The 18,798-nt window shown below is 40.0% G+C and overlaps 1 long non-coding RNA gene across 1 annotated transcript; it reads left to right on the forward strand.

Moving 5' to 3' along the window:
- Positions 1-682: 682 nt before the first annotated feature.
- LOC310948727 lies at positions 683-4,173 on the forward strand. Its single transcript, XR_014593255.1, has 3 exons — positions 683-782; positions 1,186-1,279; positions 2,956-4,173. It is a non-coding gene; the product is annotated as an uncharacterized lncRNA (long non-coding RNA).
- Positions 4,174-18,798: the final 14,625 nt, after the last annotated feature.

An 18,798-nucleotide genomic window follows, 5' to 3' on the forward strand; every position in this document is an offset into this window, starting at 1 on the left:
GCAACAGATGAATATTAATAGTGAATACTGTACACCTGACCTGTAGTCTCATGTGATCCGGGAAGTGGCTGTTTAACCAAAAGTAAGATGACCTTCACCTACAAAACCTACAGTCCTGAGAACTGGTATTCTCATTAATCTGATCGATTGAGAGAATAGACCATTTAAGGCATGCAGTGTTATACACACAAGTGTTTCGCAAAGAAGATTTTAAGTGAGTGCAGTATATTCGAACCGTTCGTTGAACAAGAAAAGCATGCTGGACAGCACGTTCTCATCCCAGGACATCAAATACCACCGTTTTATCACTGCCCACGGCGTTTGCTACCAACGTACAAAGCACCCCTGACCATCTGTATGAAACAAGACTGCAAACCCATCAACAGCATAATTAGACAATCAGAGCAAATGCTCCAGATTTATGAGCGACAAAATCCTCATCGGACATGAATGCATATGCACAGTACACAGACTGTACACATATGACAACACAAGCACACACATATCAAGTATAATTATGTTGTAATATTAGAAATTTGACACATAATTACGCTGTTTTATATTTACCACAGTGTTTCAAAACCCCTTCAGCATGCCTTTCCTGCTAATAGCAGGTTGATCACGTGAAATGTTGCGACCTTGCTGCCAGTTTGCTGAAATTACATAACATTCCCCTGACAGGTGAAAAAATAAATGACCAATTAATACTGTCTCCCTGGAGAGCGTCAAACAACAGCCACTGCGATGACAGCTCCAGCCAGCCAAGACCAGTGCAGCTGCAGGTGAGGACTTGGTTTGTTTGCGTGCAAAGTGTGCGCTTTGGAGTGGCAGATTTCATGCGAGTTTGGGTGTGCACACTCGACTTAACACACAGAGAAGCCTTCAGATATGCACAGCCTGCTTAGGCTTACAAGAAACCACAAATTGTTAATAACCAGATTCAGAGTAATAATATAGACTGTCTTGCCTGCTTTTTCAAGCTTTAGGTACAAATTTAAAACCATTGACATTGAAGAACTTTTACAATGTTGGATCACTTATAGCCTTCATTATAGGCTTTTGCCAAGCCATTTAAAACTAATGCCTTATTCGTCATATTATGTAACATATAAATGTTTTAATGTTCTTATGTGTGTGCTTGTATCTGTATATCACCTACTGCATGTGACCCTGTTTGACTGCTAGGCCTCATATGCCCTTCCAAGCTGAGATCACAGCAGAGTGAGCCACCGCCCAGCTCAGGCAGTGGTAATCCAGAGGTGATGACATTTCATTTCAGGTATTGCAGCAGAACACTGCTTCTATATACTGGTTTGAGCTGAGAGGTGGTTATATAATATCCCATTCAGATAGCTTCCTATCTGTGGGCAACATGGCCTGTTGGCAAATGCTTTACTGTCTGTTTATCTTTGGTTGTGTTTGCAAACACGCGCTGTGTCCCTGGGCAGATTTCCTAAAAACACTAACTCTTCTGTAGCATAATGCTCCAACATACTGATACAAAACAATTCAGCAAGCAGTTATCTGGCCTTTGTGGATAGTAGGCCTAAGCATGCTTCAGAGGGTCCTGGTCACCTTTAGCATGATCTAAAAAGAAAATAAATACAGTCTTTTGTCGCCTTTTTAGTTAATTTCAGGCATGTTATGAAATGGTTGGAATATGTTTTCATATTCTTTATTTTTCCCATTAAAGTAGTGCAAGATGTCGACTAAATAGGTTAATATGTTTCCAGTGTTCATACAGCAAAATGAAACAGCTACCTCACTGCTCAGAATTCTTTATGTAATAATCCAACCTTTTCATGTTAGGTCTGGTGTTTTATAGTCATACAGGAAATGAAGTGTGTTTTTGGAACTGAATGTCAACTGCCTGACAAATTATACCCTTTCCAATTTCTAATGGTTGTTCTGGTTAAACAAAGTTATACAACATCAGTCAACCAAGGATTATTAATGCAGTATAAGTCTGAATTTGGCTCTTGGGGAAATTAGTGCTGTGAGCTGATAGTAAAGGAGAGAAATCTCATACTCAAAGCACAGAGACACACACAAACACATTAGCATAAACACATGTAGTAATAATTCTAACTTTATTTATATAGCACCTTTAGAAAACAGAAGTTTACAAAGTACTATGCTGTGCAAAGCAAAAGCACCTACACATGTATGCACATCAACAAAGCAAGATTAACATTAGGACAAGTTTAAATACGCAGTACAATGACAGGTGAATCATTACAAATTAAATCAAAATAACAGATGATGGTGTAAAAAGACAATAAAAAGTCTTTACAAATGCGCGATTTAAAAGAAGTCACCTATAATAGGATAGAAGTAGACATTCACACCCACACACAAACACCCATGCAAACATATACACAGTAACATATGATTTCCATCTCATTCAGCTGGCACTTCTTACAAAATGACTCTACCTTCAGGGACAAACAGGACAAAACCATACACCTTGTCATTCGAGCTTCCATGCCCAATATGAAAACTATATGAAAAAAGGCACAATATTTAATGTGTTAATGACACAATATTGTAAATTTGAAAAGTATAGTGTTTTTCATAAAACACTTGACTTCCAAAAACTGTTGTGAACACTCCCTCTCTTAACACCTTGTTTATGAATGTCAAATTACTAATGAAAGAAAACCCCAGGTTTCTCGATTTCTCAAGACTACAACATTTCAAAAAACTGCTAGTTTTGCAAGATCCTAGGCAACACCACACAATGACACACATACTCAACCTGTTGTTCAGTTGCAGCACAGGCGTGTTGTGAGCACAAAAATAACTCCTCCGGCTTTTATACCTCAGCGATATACGGAAGTAGAACATGTGACATTGAGGCGACATCTCTCCGTTTTCCCATCGCGCCCTACTGATGCAGCCCTGAGACACTGAGGTAACTGTTTGGTGACCACAAACTTCCTCTATCTGTGACAGCAATCAAGAACTGTGGTGAAAAGGACCCTCGCCCAAAGGTCCAACGTTAGGGTGGATCTGCTTCCTGTTTTGAAAATACCTCCAGTGAAAGATCGCACATCTGTCAGGAGGCCTGCGAGTGGCACCATTTGAGAAGACTAATTAAATACTTTGAAAATGATCAAACAGTCTTGAGCAACTGTAATGCATGGAGGGTAATAAACAATGGAGTGTAACAGTTTCACATTCAGGTTGTACCCAGTGCACTGACAAGCGACACCAAGGGGTCCTGAAATGCCAGTATGTGAAGAATTGGGATAAAAACAGGTTGGTATTTGTTGGAATGTACAACTGATTATATACAATAATACGATAAGATAGTAAAACATGTGTAGTATCACATGTATGTGTGTTTCTGGGCTACATTTGGTATAGTGCATTTAATCTTTGTAGGTATTGCATGTGAAAAACATCGTAAACAGCTTTGTGATCTATCCTGTTAAAACAAAGGAACCAGTCAAAATCAAATAAGCGTAAATCACTTCCACTTACGGTAACTGCAGTGTAACGTGATGTGATGCTAGTAACATGACATCCCAAACATACTACTAAACTGAAACTGAAAACATGGGTTTTTCCAGTAGCAACTTACCACATACAGCTCTAATATGTGTGTGTGTGTGTGTGTGTGTGTGTGTGTGTACACTTGTTTCAGGGAAAGGTTTAGCCACATAGTACTCTGTTCAGCTTTAACTAAACTTGTTTCCTTCGAGCAGTTTGGCACCATCAAACTCCAAGCAGGGGCTTATTCGTCTGCCAAGGAGAGGAGTCTCTTATGGGAACACTAAAAGCCAAACAAATTAAAAGAGATTGGGCGAGATTACCATCCCAAAAAAAACAGCTTTATAAGAGAGCTATAAAATCGCAGCCAGGCAAGTATTTGTTTGTTTGCAAGTTAAAGAGCTCCTGGCAGCTGGTGGTAAGTTGTTGTGAAGATAGCGGCCAAGTTGTTACATGAGCTGTAACATTATTGATCAATCTGGAAACAGGGATAGTGTAAGAACCCACACACAGGCGCTGAAAAAATGGTGCAGATGCTCTTCTAGCATGCATATCCTTTCTCAATAGTCTTCTGTCTCCACAGTGCTGTCCTCCACATGGACGACAAATGTTTAACGGTCAGCTTGACCCAGGCGAGACTGTTGGAGACATACAGCAGATGCAGTAATTTGGCTCCCACTTCACTTGTCAGGATACGGGTAGGAGGCTGTGCTGATTGCACGCTGGCACAAGTCAGTTTGTCTGCTCCACTGAGGACACAAGTTACTAAAATGCCATAGCTTTCTAACACCACGTTCATGCCCCCCCCCCCCCCCAAAAAAAAATCCTAGAGTTGTTTTTCCAACCTTAGTACATCCAGGAAAAAGTCAGTTCAGGATGCATGTTTGCCAGCAACACTTTGCTTCACATTCATTCAGTTCCACACATTCACACCCGGGACATTTACTGCCACAGATGTGAAACTAGTCGCTGGAATTGCAGTTTGTGTTTTAAACTTTAATTTTGTCCCCAAGAAATCCAGCTCTCTAGATGCAGGCACATTGTCAGTGAAAGGACATATACTAGTACAGTTTTTTGCAGTGTGGTAAAACATTGTATAAGCCAGGAAGTGAACTTCTCACATGGTAGTCCATCTCAGAACTGCTGATGCAACACCACTACTAAGACACAGGTAGTGCAGGTAGTATGAGTTGGCACCTAGAGGCCTGAGGCTACACAGCACACACAGCTGATCCCTGTCCTAACAGCTGCAGTAGATGACTGCAAAACAATAGTCAGTTAGAAAGGTAAGGAGTAAAAGTAAAGTTTTGCACTATTACATTAACTCAAAACATTACACCATCATTTCTATTTGCAGTTTAAACAGACATTTTTATAGAACTTTAGTCAAAAACTGTCTGAGTGGTCACACAATCACGACTGCATACCAGGTAAAAACACAGTCCCCGATTAAGCAAACCAGTAAGAACACAGATGGCCTTCGGACAAAGAGCTGAGTCTGTTCAACTTTCTTGCCCATTGAAAGGAAGGTTTTCACCACTGTGTGCGCAAGATTGCTGGATCAATACTGTATAAGGATGTTTAAAGATAGTGCAACGTGCTACTGCCCATGGAGGAATTGTTGTCTCTGTAAATCATAAATAAGTCATAGATTGGGGTCTAGACCTACTCTGCATGTAAAGTGTCTTGAGATAACCTTTGTTATGATTCGGAACTATGAATAAAATTTAATTGAACTGAATAGAATTGAACAGCCTCACAACCTGATTTGACTGCTTAGATTTTGCCCATATCACAGTGCAAGATAATAACAACGGCAGGCAAATTGTGTGTCATGTCTGTAAATTATGTGCTAATCTACAGTCATACTGTGAAATAATCATTGGAGTCACTTTATAGTTGCTCAGATGTCCCCTTATGGAGAGCGATGAGTGAGGAATCTTGTACCGGTGAGCCCCCTGGAGGTAGATGTTTTAAATACATACTGGCATATGTCCAGAGATTTGTGCCCAGGGGGTGTATCTGTTACCTGTTGCCTGTTACACAACCAACATGCCTGAGCTCTCAGATGTGACAGAAAACAAAAAGCCAGACACACTAAATGCATTCCTCTGAGAATAAGCACATAAGTGTGTACTTTATGTCAAGTTTAAGTGCATTGTATTAGTCATTATAGTATATCCTGCAATACCTTTTGTTGCATTTTGTAGCTCTGAAATACATTTTTCATAATAAATTCAGAAAATGTTGTTCTTTCTTGGATTTGCTCCTGACTTGCATCATTGAGGGTGATTCCAAGACCTTGCAGCAATGAATGATCTTTTTTGGCTTAAAATTCTGTTAAATTTGCAATTGGTAGTCTCAACCCAAAGTGCGTAAGGAAATGAACTGCTGTAACGAACAGATCAAGGTAAGTATAGCAGCTCATAATCACTTTTCTAACACAGCATTTTGCACTGAAAAACACACTTTAATGATTCTTCCTTTTTCTGTGCCGAAGTAAACGCCATAACTGCACGGGACCTGAACTCCTGACTTTACCTTGACATAGTACTGTTTCCATTTTTTTCCACACATCACATGAAACTTCTTTTTTTTTACGCATGCCCATTAAACCTGCAGAGTTGGAAAACAGCATGACCTCGCCTGTCCCTAGCACACTGTGTCTCCCTTTCATGGGCTGGCACAACGCCCAGACGGCTGCTGCTTGCGTGCCACCACTGTTTGGGTAGATTTGCATCAGGGCTCTCGAGAAAACTGGGATGATTCACCAGTCATTTTGTGTGTGTGTGTGTGTGTGTGTGTGTGTGTGTCTGTGTGAGTTCTCAGCTGACTAAGCTGTCTTCCTGAAGTATGTTTGCTCTTTCTACCTCACTCTCACTTCTCAGTGGGACTGTTTCTGTATCACTCTCCCAATAGCAATACATAATATGTGAATATTATACCAACCGCTGATGGCTATAATCAATTACACACAGTCGGTGTGTGTGTGTGTGTGTGTGTGTGTGTGTGTGTGTGAGAGTGCGCACGTGTGTGTGTGTGTGTGTGTGTGTGTGTGTGTGGGATGACCTTAAAGTAAGACACAGTAACTCAGAAACAGTACACAGGAAGGCCGTATGATGACAACAGGGTGGAACCCATGAATACAAGAGAGTAAAATAAGACTTAAACACGTCGGGTGAGACAGGATGCCAATTTTGCGACACACTTGGGACATGGGGTTTTCATGTCAAATTCATATACTTATTATGTGAGAGCCCACCAGGGACCTTTCCCCGAACACCTGCAAAACATCTCCAGTTCATAACCAGGGCAAATACATGTCAAGGCCTTTCATGTAAAGTAATATATGTACAGTGCCAATGGATGAATGAAGAAAATTGGTAGTTGTTGGACATATTATTGTCCCCAAAGGAGGTTTTATTCATTGTGAGCCCATCTTAGTGAGTTCATTTTTTGTTTCACAAAACTTTTTAACCAAATGTGACACCATGGAACTGGTAAGTGCAAGAAAGTTCACCATGTGCCGGGCAAGTAATTCAATGCCTTGTTATTGCAATGACCTTATTAATCATCCCCCTGGCAAAAATTGTTTCAAACATTTCGAGCAATGATAGATGCTCTATTCAGAAAGTTTGTTCCCATTCAAACAATCGGACAGCTAGAAGGACTGCACATCAATTTTTTTAGGTATTTAATTTGGTTGGACTAATGTCTTTATTTTATTTCCTCATTATATGCCTGAGCACCAGAGGCAGTGAGAGCTGCATTGAGGACACTCTGATTATTTGCATTTTTTTTTTTTTGGGTACAACGCTCAATTATTTGATATACTAAAGTTACACAATTGTCCCTATTCTCCACTATCTCTCGCTTACCCCGTATGACCTTGTTCTTTTTTTAGGACAAAGCGAATTTGATCTAAGCGCAGTAAAACATGACATCAAAGCCGGGTCATCTTGGGAAAACTTTGTTGATTCTTCAAACTAACAACTTAGATTGTCATTGTTGGAATTACGTAAGGGGTATTGTTGTAGATGTATTTTGCTTGTTTTTTTGTTCCCTTTTGCTTGGATTTCAATTACATTTTGTTTTACATTATGATGTAATGTTTACTTGTGTGGACTGCAGAACAAATAGTTGCATATACATATATAGTTGGACATACAGAGGAATCGAAAATATATTTTCCCCCAACCCACAGTACAATAAGTACAGAAGTAATATATACAATAAATAAATTCTAAATAGTGCAAAATGTTTAATTTGGGGATCCAAATAAACAGATAAACAAACCATTAGTCTATATGTAATGTCCTCAATAGATAGAACAGTTTCTTTACAGTGGAACAGAGGACACATCATTTGATTCAGACTTTAGTTTGAAAGAAGATCCTGCTGTGTTTGGCCTGGTGGTAGACATATTTAAAAATAAATGCTCTGTCCTGAAAAATGTGTCTTTCTCGTTTTTGAGAGAAAGAGAATGTAGTCACCAAAATCTCACATGTATCACCAGTAAATCATTTGCTTTTCCACAAACTACCAACAGCACGGGCAACACTGTATTGAGTCAATACACAACCAGGTCTCAATACACTCAAGCTGAATAATGTTTAAAATGTTGATATTTTGATATATTATCGATTCCCATTATTGTGATATTGGCTCTGAAATACAGTATTACTTAGTGACTAAGTGGGGGGTGAAGGCTGGAGTGGTCACTGATTGTCCTTAAGCTTTTCAAAGAACTGTGTGATGGTGCAATTGGCACAGCACTTTTTTCTTCCATTGGAGCTGGGTGAATTGAGGTCAACTTGGCACAGTGCAGCCCAAGTTTGAGAAAACACAATATAGACAATATTGAGAGTGTACTCAAACACATGGAAAACCAAACAATTGCACAAAGTACACAAAAACAAATGCATATACATGTAGGATACTATATCTCTTGGGCATGACCTCTCACCTAACTTGACAATAGAATGTTTTTAATACAGTCTTTGCATTTTATAGGAGGGCTATAATTATATATTCAGTTTGAAATTCCCTCCTTCCTTTGGCTGTTCCATTTTTCAAACATTTGATTTTACATTACTTCCCTTTGAAAAATTGCAAATTTGCCATTCATGTGGTAGTCACATTTTACTACATAATTTGTGGAACTGTGCAAAATCATTGCACAGTTCAAACTCCAGGTTTGTTTCACCGTTAAGTTCATGATGATGATAAAGTACCTGGAATTAACTGGCCACTCCTGCATATAAGTATCCTTGAAACCACTTTTATAAATGGAGAATCCCTGCAGCATTAAATTGCACTGGCTTCTCAATTCAAATATTAAGTTTAACTTGGTCTCTTTTCAAAGGAAAAAATGTGAAATATTTTTTTATTAACTGAACTTCTTTACAGAAAATGTTTTCAGCTTATAAAATTCCTTTCATTGTCATGATACACAACATCCTATTGTTAGTGATGTCTTTCTGCTTATGTGAAGGTTAGCGTGTATGTGGTTTCTGTCCACTTCCTTTTGTAAAAACCAACCAAGAACAGCATGTTCTGACTGACTGCTTTCACTTTGCAGAGCAGCAACAGAAAGGTCGATGCCAAATGTACAAGCAACATGTTCTCTGTGAGTGAAACAGAGGTGAGCCTCAAGCCGATCTAAGACAACTGCAGCTGCTGTTTTTATCTAATTGTATTGGTTTGCTATCCTTCGAGATGTGTGCAGAACATGAAACATCCGTACAGAAATATGTGTATACACATACCACGGGGGTACTGACAATAAAACACATTGAATTTGCTGGGTAAATGTGGATTGTCAGTTGGCTTTGTTAATGTAGACTAGTTAATTTCACAACATTTCATGCTGCAGCTCATTTCCCTGTATGACTCTAATCTGTATTGTCACCACAAGGGTGGTAAGCACAATATGCTTTATCCTCACAGTTTTGTGGAAGATTAGTGATACTCAACAAAGACTGCTGTTTTGGCTTTCATTGGTTTAGTGGTGGCTACTCTGTACTTTTTGTTCAGCTGTGGAAATTGTGTAACGACAGCTTTGGCTTCCGTATTGCTAGGTTTCATACAGTGCATTTACATGTAGTTAAAAAAACAGATTATATTCGTGTTAAGGGCATACTGAAATCGGAGTTCTCATACCTGGTTAACAGACCTAGATAACTCCTTCAGCACCCCAATTATTCGTGCATGTAAACAGCCTTCCCTTGTTACTATTGAGTTACGCGTCAGTGCATGCTCCGTTGGTTAGAACAACAATAGAGCATTACCTTTAAACCGAGGGAGGACTTTGCCATGGAAAGTAACATAACAACCAAGAAGACCCGTTCCTGTCGTAAATCTGTCCAAAGACGTCCACTTGTGATTTTGACAAAGGTGAAAGGAAAAAAAGCTGTATTCCAACAAGTTGTGAGTGGCGGAGCACCACCTACTGTACCGGAGGTCGACTTATTAACATTCAACCCCTTTTCATGTATATGTGGGGAACTTCACTAATCCAATTATTCCCTTCACAGGGGTAAGGCCATTTTCAGGTTACTGATGTGCATGTAAACGCACTGATAGTGGAGACACTCTTAGTCTAAATATCTTTCCCTAAGAGGAATTTGGCCAAATACCCATCTGCTGAAAGCTTTGTCTTTATCACTATTTACTGTTACTGAATTAAACACGATCTGCAAATTCTTTTGTATTTTGCTCTTTGTTATCAGCTAAATCATACACTTATCCTTGACTCTTTTGCTCTCCAGGTTGTTTCCCTGGAACTTCTAAACCACATATACCACACACTGGATGTCATCACTGCATCCTGGGCTTAGCGCTGCTCAAGGGAATTGTGATTGGTGTAAAGAAATAAAAACAACACAGAGTGTGTGTGTGTGTGTGTGTGTGTACATGCAGGAATGTTAACTTGTGCAGCCAGACCTTACTGCAGCACTGGAGTATCTGTGTGAATACTGTGCTTCAGTTTTGCTTTTAATATGATTGTGTTGCCTGTCCTCTTTCCGTGTCACATGGTGGAGAGGAGGTCATGTGGCTCAGGCTCACGTGACACCTGGAAGTTGCTTGACATCCTCCTGGATCCATCTTTTTCATTTTGATTACATTCAATGTATTATGTTGTCTTATGGATTGTCTGTTTTGTAATGTTTTTATTTTGGTCCCAAGCGACATCCTGCCGGCTTGAAAAGTGAAGCCAAGCCAGTCTCTCAAACCTGCATTGTTTCTAATGGCATCAGGGAGTGACTCTACTGGTTGCAAAAATAAGTCTAATTGTATAGCAATCTATGAGAAAATAATGTTTTGGTTGCCTAAAAATGTCCTGTTCAGCGTTTCATTGTAGCATCTCATTTGGATTTGGTCACTTCTGATTAAAAAAAACCCAACAAAATGGCGACAGTCAATATGCCAAACTAGAGACTACTAAACTTTAGTCGACAAACTATTGGGTTCTTTTGTAGAGTCTATGGTTGTTCTATTGCACTTATGTCCATCCAGGTAGAGTTATCCCTCCTCACTTGCTCTCCCTGATATTTCTTTCTCTGTTAAAGGGCTTTGGTGAGATTTTCCTTATCCAAAGCAAGGGTCGAAGGACAGAGTGTGTGTTTATCTGCAGATTGTAAAGCCGCTTGAGGCAAATTTGTGATACTGGGCTATATGAATAAAATTGACTTGACTTTAGATCACTTTTATTCCATAGTTGCATAGCTTCATTGGTACACAGAAGTAAAAGAGTCATGGAAATGATAAGTCACTGCAGACTGAGAGTAGTGATAACCTGCGAGCACATGGCATCAAGGCACATCTCAATTTTAATGACAGTTTTTAAACCCCGGGCATATCACACCAGCTCCTCTTCAGGTTTATGCCCACATGATCCCACTACTGCGTTATCACTGTTTAATCAGCAACACCAATAAAAAAAATACCTGTGCACACACGCAACAAAAAGCTTTTACATAACATTAATCCTCTTAGCAATGAACTTTTACAAACTTTCACCCAGTTTACTTTAGCTGCACTGAGACAATACAATGCAAGTGTATCTGCTTCCTATCCCATGGCGAGACATACATGTGCTTCCTCAACAAATGTGTGCACAATAAACAGTGCTGTGTGTATGTGTCTGCATGCAACAGTGTTTTCTTTCTTTCTGAGAACATCACATAACCCAGTAGCACAGATAAGTGTTGTCATGAGTCTGTTTCTTTTCTCACACACTCCCCATACACACCCATATACAATCACAAATATGCAGTGAACATATTAGCTATAAGCTAGTTTTGCTAAATAAGCATGGGCAACTGGAAAGTGTAAGGACTCCAAATCCTTTAAGTATAGAAAATGATGTGGAATCCTGTTGAAATGCATTTCAAGAGTCAACACAAGAAAACATTTGATATATATTATACAACTGAGCAGGCAATGTAGAGCACCACTTCACATCTAGTTTTCCTTGCTGGGCAGTTTGTATGTATCTCTCAACTTCAGCAGTTGTTCCACTTTTAATTGCTCAGTAACAGTTGACACAGATTCACTACTTACACGGAAAAGGACATTGCTTTCACTAGCTTGGCACTTCGCCCATAAAATATGTTCTTTTTCTTTGGCCTCAGTCGCCTGAGTCATCAATGTGTAAGCTACTTAAAACGGTTGACCTCATGTGAGAAAATAGGGAGCCGTGGATGAGACAAGAACAAAATGTCCCAGACACTCACAACTGAAACTAGGTCAGAAAGTTTGGAAGGAAAGTGTGTGCTTCCTCCTACTGGTCGTTATATGTAGTGTCGGTAGCCATTACGGGTTGAAAATTGTGCCATTTCCACTGTCTATTTAAAACTCATGCATGTGTTGAGAAGCACTTTTTTCTATTCTTGCTAAAAGTGCTTAAGTCAACTCCACTCCTTATTAAATACATCCTGAAACTGTTGGAATTATTTTACATAGTAAAATATATGTATTTAGTTAAGCTGCAAAACAATGATTAGGGTTTGCACTAAAGACACATTGATCTGAAAACCGTTCTAGACCTAAACATACACCAATCTTCTGGAGTGTAGAAATAGATGAAAACATAATACCAACATACTGTATGTCATGTGCAACCTTTGATTCACTGAGTACATGTTAAGAAGTTTCAATATAATCGCTTCCAAATGTATATACAGTATACATACTAAATCCTAATAAGAATTTATATTTATTCTATATCTGCTAAACCTATAGGTTGTACTCTTTTACCTCAAAACATGATTTATTTAAGGAGATTCACTCTCAACAACCTAGTAGATTTCAGCAGTGCCCCCAAGATGTGGACATCCTGATATTTGTACTATGACCAGTAGCTATTCGCCTGAGGTGGGGAACTGTTGCTATAGCCCATTCTCCACTTTGGTATTTGACAAGTCGTTAGATGCCTTTCTGAACATTACTGTTGTAGTTGCCAAGGTCTTACTGTTTTGCTATGGACGTGTCTCATCAGTAAAGGTTTCTTGACGATCTGGATGTGTATTGCTTTAAATGCTAAGACAATTATCCCTGGAGAGCATTGACATGTCTGGTATCAACCATTATACCACATTTGAGCTTCCTTAGATCACTCAGTCAAACAGCCCTTGATTCTCTGGACCCTCTTGGTATGTGCATACTCTATGGATCTGACACCCTGTATGACATTTGTGAGACATGATGGTAGAAATTTTTGGCTGCACATCCTTGTTTATTTGGTTGTTGTATATACATGGTTATTTATCACACATGTATCTGTCCGAACAGCTCTACCTAGACATGCATCCTCTGTCCTCCATTTTTTTTGTCCTTTAGTTAGTCAGGTCGATAATGCTGCTTTCAAAACATGGATTTCTATGTCACCAGAAGCAGCATCATGCAATCTTTGCTATTATGTTCAGGAAGAAAACATAACATTATGAAATTAATCGAAGCCCCACTGTGAAATCCCATGATATAATGTAAAGACCGTGCCTACAATTTGTATTATATTTACTGTAACATACCTTTCGACTCAAGTCTCATTCACACCGGTATAAATACTGCAGAACATCTTATCTCCCTTCCACGAGACGTGTTTAGAGACCATGTCCTTCAATGTGGGAAGGCCAGTGTGTGGGTGTGTGTGTGTGTGTGTGTGTGTGTGTGTGTGTGTGTATGTGTGTGTGTGTGTGTGTGTGTGTGTGTGTGTGTGTGTGTGTGTTTGTGTACACCTTATCTTATTGATAACAACACTTTTATCACTGATCACATCCTCCATCAGAAAATACTCGGGCACAGTGTACTTTTGTTCCTTAAAAAAGAAAAACAGTTCTGGTAGCTTTTCACTTGGATTGTAGAATAATTGGATTGCAATACAATACAGGGAGGCTATGATATGTAAGCATTCTTCATCCCAATGACACTGAGAAACAATACATGGTGCAGTGGGCTGTTGAGTCAAACTCATGCAGTGGGAGTCTACTTTGACACACAAAATGTAGACAACACAATCTGACAAATGAAACATATTCCTGTTTAACCCAGGATTTTACTACAATATTGCTGCTTTACGTTTTCTTGCGTGCTCCACTTAACCCGTGCTCATTCTCTCCGTGATCATTATCTGTGTGTGGTACTGCAGGAAAGTTTTCATCTGGGGAAGAGACAGCAGGAGGAGAAACTGACAGTGAAAAGAATCTATCGCAGAGGCAGGGATACACAGGGAAGTGGGATTAAACTGTCCCTGGCCTCTTCATCCAGACACTTTGTAGGGCTGACCTGCACACGAACCAGACATAGAGTGCTGAGAGGGGTTAACAAGGGGAGTAATTAAGGAATAAAACTATCTGCCAGCACTTTCTTTCTTTCTCTCTTTTCTCCCTCTCACTTTTCCCTTTTCTGTCCCTCCACTGCCGCTCCTCCATCAACTCTATTTCCCTCTCCCAGAGCCCTTTGTTGGCTCTCTGCTTTGCTCTAATCTGGCATGCTGTTTCCCCTCCTAATTTGGGGACTCATTACGGGAGTGATTATCTCACTGCACTCTGTGCGGGTTTAGAAGGAAGACAGGGACGGTGTAGGTTGCTGAGCTATTTGTGTTGCAGGCTTAAAGCTTGAAATATAAAGATTTCTGCTGTAAATGAGTCAGGTGTCATAATAGGTAACTGAGCCTCGCAGAGATGTGTCACTTTCTTCGGCCAGCTCAGTGAACATCCTTCAGGTCGGTTGAGTGTGACTTAAAGGATTTGCTATAAAATCAATAAGAAAAGGAGCCTGACATAAAACTTATGATTCCACAATGATTGGCCTTTGAAGCTTAGATTATACTTCTGCATGACTACCAATCAAAGGCCATTATTCAACTCACACTTTTGGGGCAGTCTGGATTATAATGTGCCATAGCTAATAATGAAATTACAGAGACAAAGTCAAAGTGATGAATACCTGTGGAAATATTACTATTATTATGTATGAAGCTGCACAATTTAGAGAGATTAGATTAAAATGAATTCCTTATTAGGTCAAATTAGATTAAATTGTTAGAATCTTATTGAACGTAAAAAAGCCTTTCTAATAATATATTCTTCGATTTGATTGAAACAAATTACAAAAATAAGTCTGTATTAAAGAATAATGAATGAATTAATGAATTCATCCATATAGTGATCCAAAACCGATGAGAAGATGTTTCATGCTCTTTAGTGGTTTGAAACCCATTTGAAAGACACAAATCAAATCAAGTGTGGAGCGCCCCTGTTACAGACTGCACTTCTACAGTTAGTCTAACCTTGTGCCCAAACTGACACAAAACTTAGTTCCAATCTCAAAGAGATTTACTGGATAAAAACGAAGGGGAATGAATTATGGTAAAGAGTGTTTTCAATCATGTCCTCGGTGCAGTGAGCAGACATGAGAGGCTGTATTTTACATTGCCACATGGTGGTACTGGAGAGCAGAGTTTATGCTTTCGTCTATCATTTCATCCCTACAGTCGTCAGAGCCAGGTCACCTCCAAGCAAACCAAACTGAACTCTGCTCAAAATGTGCTGGTTGCCGATTTACTGCAATTCCTGGATTTCTGCAATGTGAAAAGGCTGTCATTTGCAGCTTTGAAAAAGAACTTTGAAAGCACTCATATTGGAATACAAACTGCTATTGAGCCATTTAGTATTGTGCATTTAAATTCTTTTATTCAGGTTCACAAAAATTAGAATTTGAACTTCATTTAATGGAATTGTTTTGGTGGAAATACAAATAAACTAGTTTATTTGAACTTACTGTGTGAGGATAAAAGCATCAGATAATTCATGTGAATTTGATGTCATTTAGTGACTCTGTATTTCAATAGCTCTCAATGAGCTTGATGCCAGGTATTAAGACTGATCTTGATGATACTGTGTACCCGTCACGTTACTTTGCTGAAGTACAAAATGCACATGAAATAGATAAAAGTTCTTATTACATTATGTGTAGTACAAAAAGAGAAATCAAAGATGTGAGGCTGTCTAAGCAGTGTTACAGCATGACAGCAAGGCTAAATGTCCGGTTCATTATCCTGCTTCGGATAGCAGACACTGAACGTGGGAGGATATGGTGTCAAAGCCTTGCAAGAAGTAGTCCACTGGTTACGGACAAATTTAACTGATTAAACAAATATTCCATTAAAATCATGTTGCAGCTCTCAGTGTGACCTGTTCATTTATTAATTAAAATGTCTTCATGCCCAAAGTTTTTTATCTTTTAATAGTCAAAGATCCATTTGTGAACATACTTTTTTCATTCCTGCACACACAGGAATTCCAACCTTTTGGTACTCACTTTCTGCGAGTTCGACACAAGGCAGCAATCAATTGCTAATTCACACACAAGTGGACAGGACTCTTCAGTCAGGCCAGCGAGTCAAAGGCACTAATTCAACAACTGCTCAGTGTATTTGTATCCCAAGCGGCTGTTTGTAAAGATCCACAGTGACCACCACAAATCCTGGGCAACGTGATTAATGTTCCCTTACACAGGACTGGAGCTGCGGATAAAGAGATGTGATTCTCTGGCAACTTTTATTGATCCGCACCGCCAAATAAAGATGACATTTACTTGCTTTAATAGATCTTTATATTTGTCATGGTGAGGGAAGATGTAATTCATTCTCAGCAATGTCAGACCTTCAAAAGGTCATGCAAGGGGCATGTAAAAGGGAGGAAAAAAGAGACAGAAAGAATGAAAGACAACGGGAAAGAAAAAAAGGGAAAAAGACGGATGGGTAAGAAGTGAGAAAGAAAGGAAGGAAAAGAGAATGTTGCTGAATAAAACGTTGTATAGCATACAATATATTCTGAGTCCACCCATCATTTTGACCTCTGTCTCTCCCTGAAACACACATACATGTAGAAACACACGCACACACACACACACACACACACACACACGCACACACACACACACTCTTTATTATGTATTTAGAAGAAAGGCCTTGGTGTTTGAACAGCTTTGGTATCAACTTTGAGCTGAATAAAAGCACAGATCTCCCTTTGAGGCAGTGCATGTCATACAGGGAACATTGAGCCATCAAGCCAGGCGGCCAGAAGCATTGTTGAGAAATTACACATGGGAGCTTGTGATTTGGCCTTGGTTTAACAAGGGAGAAAGGAGAAGGGAGGGGGAGGATGGAGCGTTTGGATTTTCAAAGCTCTAGAAAACAAAAGATCCGCACATCCAGGGGAGGCTTCTCTCTCTCTCTTTCTCCGTCTGCAAACAATTTGTAGTTCATGCTGAAGATAATGCCCACTTCCACATTTCCTCTCTGTCATCCCATAACATTTCATCGACCCCCCACCCCCCCTCCACCATCCAGCCTTCCAATCTCAGGGCCCTTTCACCTTCCCTTTCGTTATCAAACGCTTTGTGATCTGGGCATAGTGTGAGAGCCTCCCCACACCAACATGCTGTGATTTGAGCAGTTTGCCGCCGAGGACGTGCTCGTCGGAGGCCAGATCAATAGGCGTGGATTCCACACATAAAGCTGAGGTGACAGGCAGAGAGTGTGAGAAAGGGGAGCGTGACCTTTGGAGAATACAATTTAAAACATCTCTCCGACTCTGGCTAAGTTAACTCTGGCACCATGCTGTGCCTGCACTTGCAGATCGTTTATTTTCCTGGACAGTACCAATTGAGGGAGTGGAGGAAAAGAGGGGCTGGGATAGGGACGGAGGTGAGAATAGCAGTGAGGTGGGGTTACGGCAGGAGGGGACGTAGAGAAGAGCATCAATTTCAGCATGTTGTGCCAGCAAATTTACTTGTTTTTTTCTTTCTCTTTACTCCTCAGCTCTGTCTCTCCTCCACTCTTACCTCGTCACATTTTATAGTCGTCCTGCAAAGATTCAGAAGGCAACCTGAATGCGGTCGGACAGAGCACCCACTCTGCACAAAGGGTTTCCGTCAGCTCATTTACATCTTATACACCAAAGAGACGGTCCGGGACTGCACAATTACAATGAAGCGCAGACAGAAAATCTATATTTGTCTGCCTTAATGATTTAGTTGTTTCTTTCACACATCTGTGCAGCCCTTTCTTTTCCTCTTTCTCATTCTCTATCTGCTGCACCATGGGCAATGTAACTAACCCCCTCTTTAGAAATAGTTCAAAAGGCTAAAGTCTTACACTGAGGTGCTGAGTCCATGTACACAAGCCGGTTAAGATGATATGAATGTAAACCATCAATCTATAAACTCCTCATAGCTACCACATTATGTTGTCAGGTGCACTGATGGATTTAACAGTTTGACGAGCAGCGTGCTTAGAGGGGCTGATTTTTTCTTGTAGGATGTCTGGCATTTTAAAAGCATGTAATGTATGTATTCATGAAGCATTTCACGAATGCTTCATGAATAAGTTGGTGTTTGGGATGGACCAAGGGATGTGTGCGGCTGCAATCTCTCCTCTTCTCTCTGAGCTGTCCTTCTTGTTTCCAAACAGCAGGGGGCAGTGTTAAATGAGGTATCTCTTTCAACAGTGACTTTTTGTCCTCTCAGACTGATGGGGCTGCTGCAGTCTTGTCTAGAGGGGGGAGATAGAGAATAAGAGTGGGGGGGCTACTGCATCGCAAAACACCACAGTAAAGGGGGGGGGGGGGATGCAAAGAGGAAGCCGGTGGATTTACGTTTCTCCCCTTGTTTTACATCTCAATTGTGTTTGGACAAGCCACACTCTACATGTGTAATTACCACTGACACTGTTACTTTTTCCAGACACAAGTTCAGGCCTCGGCTGGGTGATTAGTATGCTTTGTGTCTCCGGGG

Source organism: Echiichthys vipera (genome assembly GCF_963691815.1).
Source record: "Echiichthys vipera genome assembly, chromosome: 6".
NCBI classification, from domain to species: domain Eukaryota; kingdom Metazoa; phylum Chordata; class Actinopteri; order Perciformes; family Trachinidae; genus Echiichthys; species Echiichthys vipera.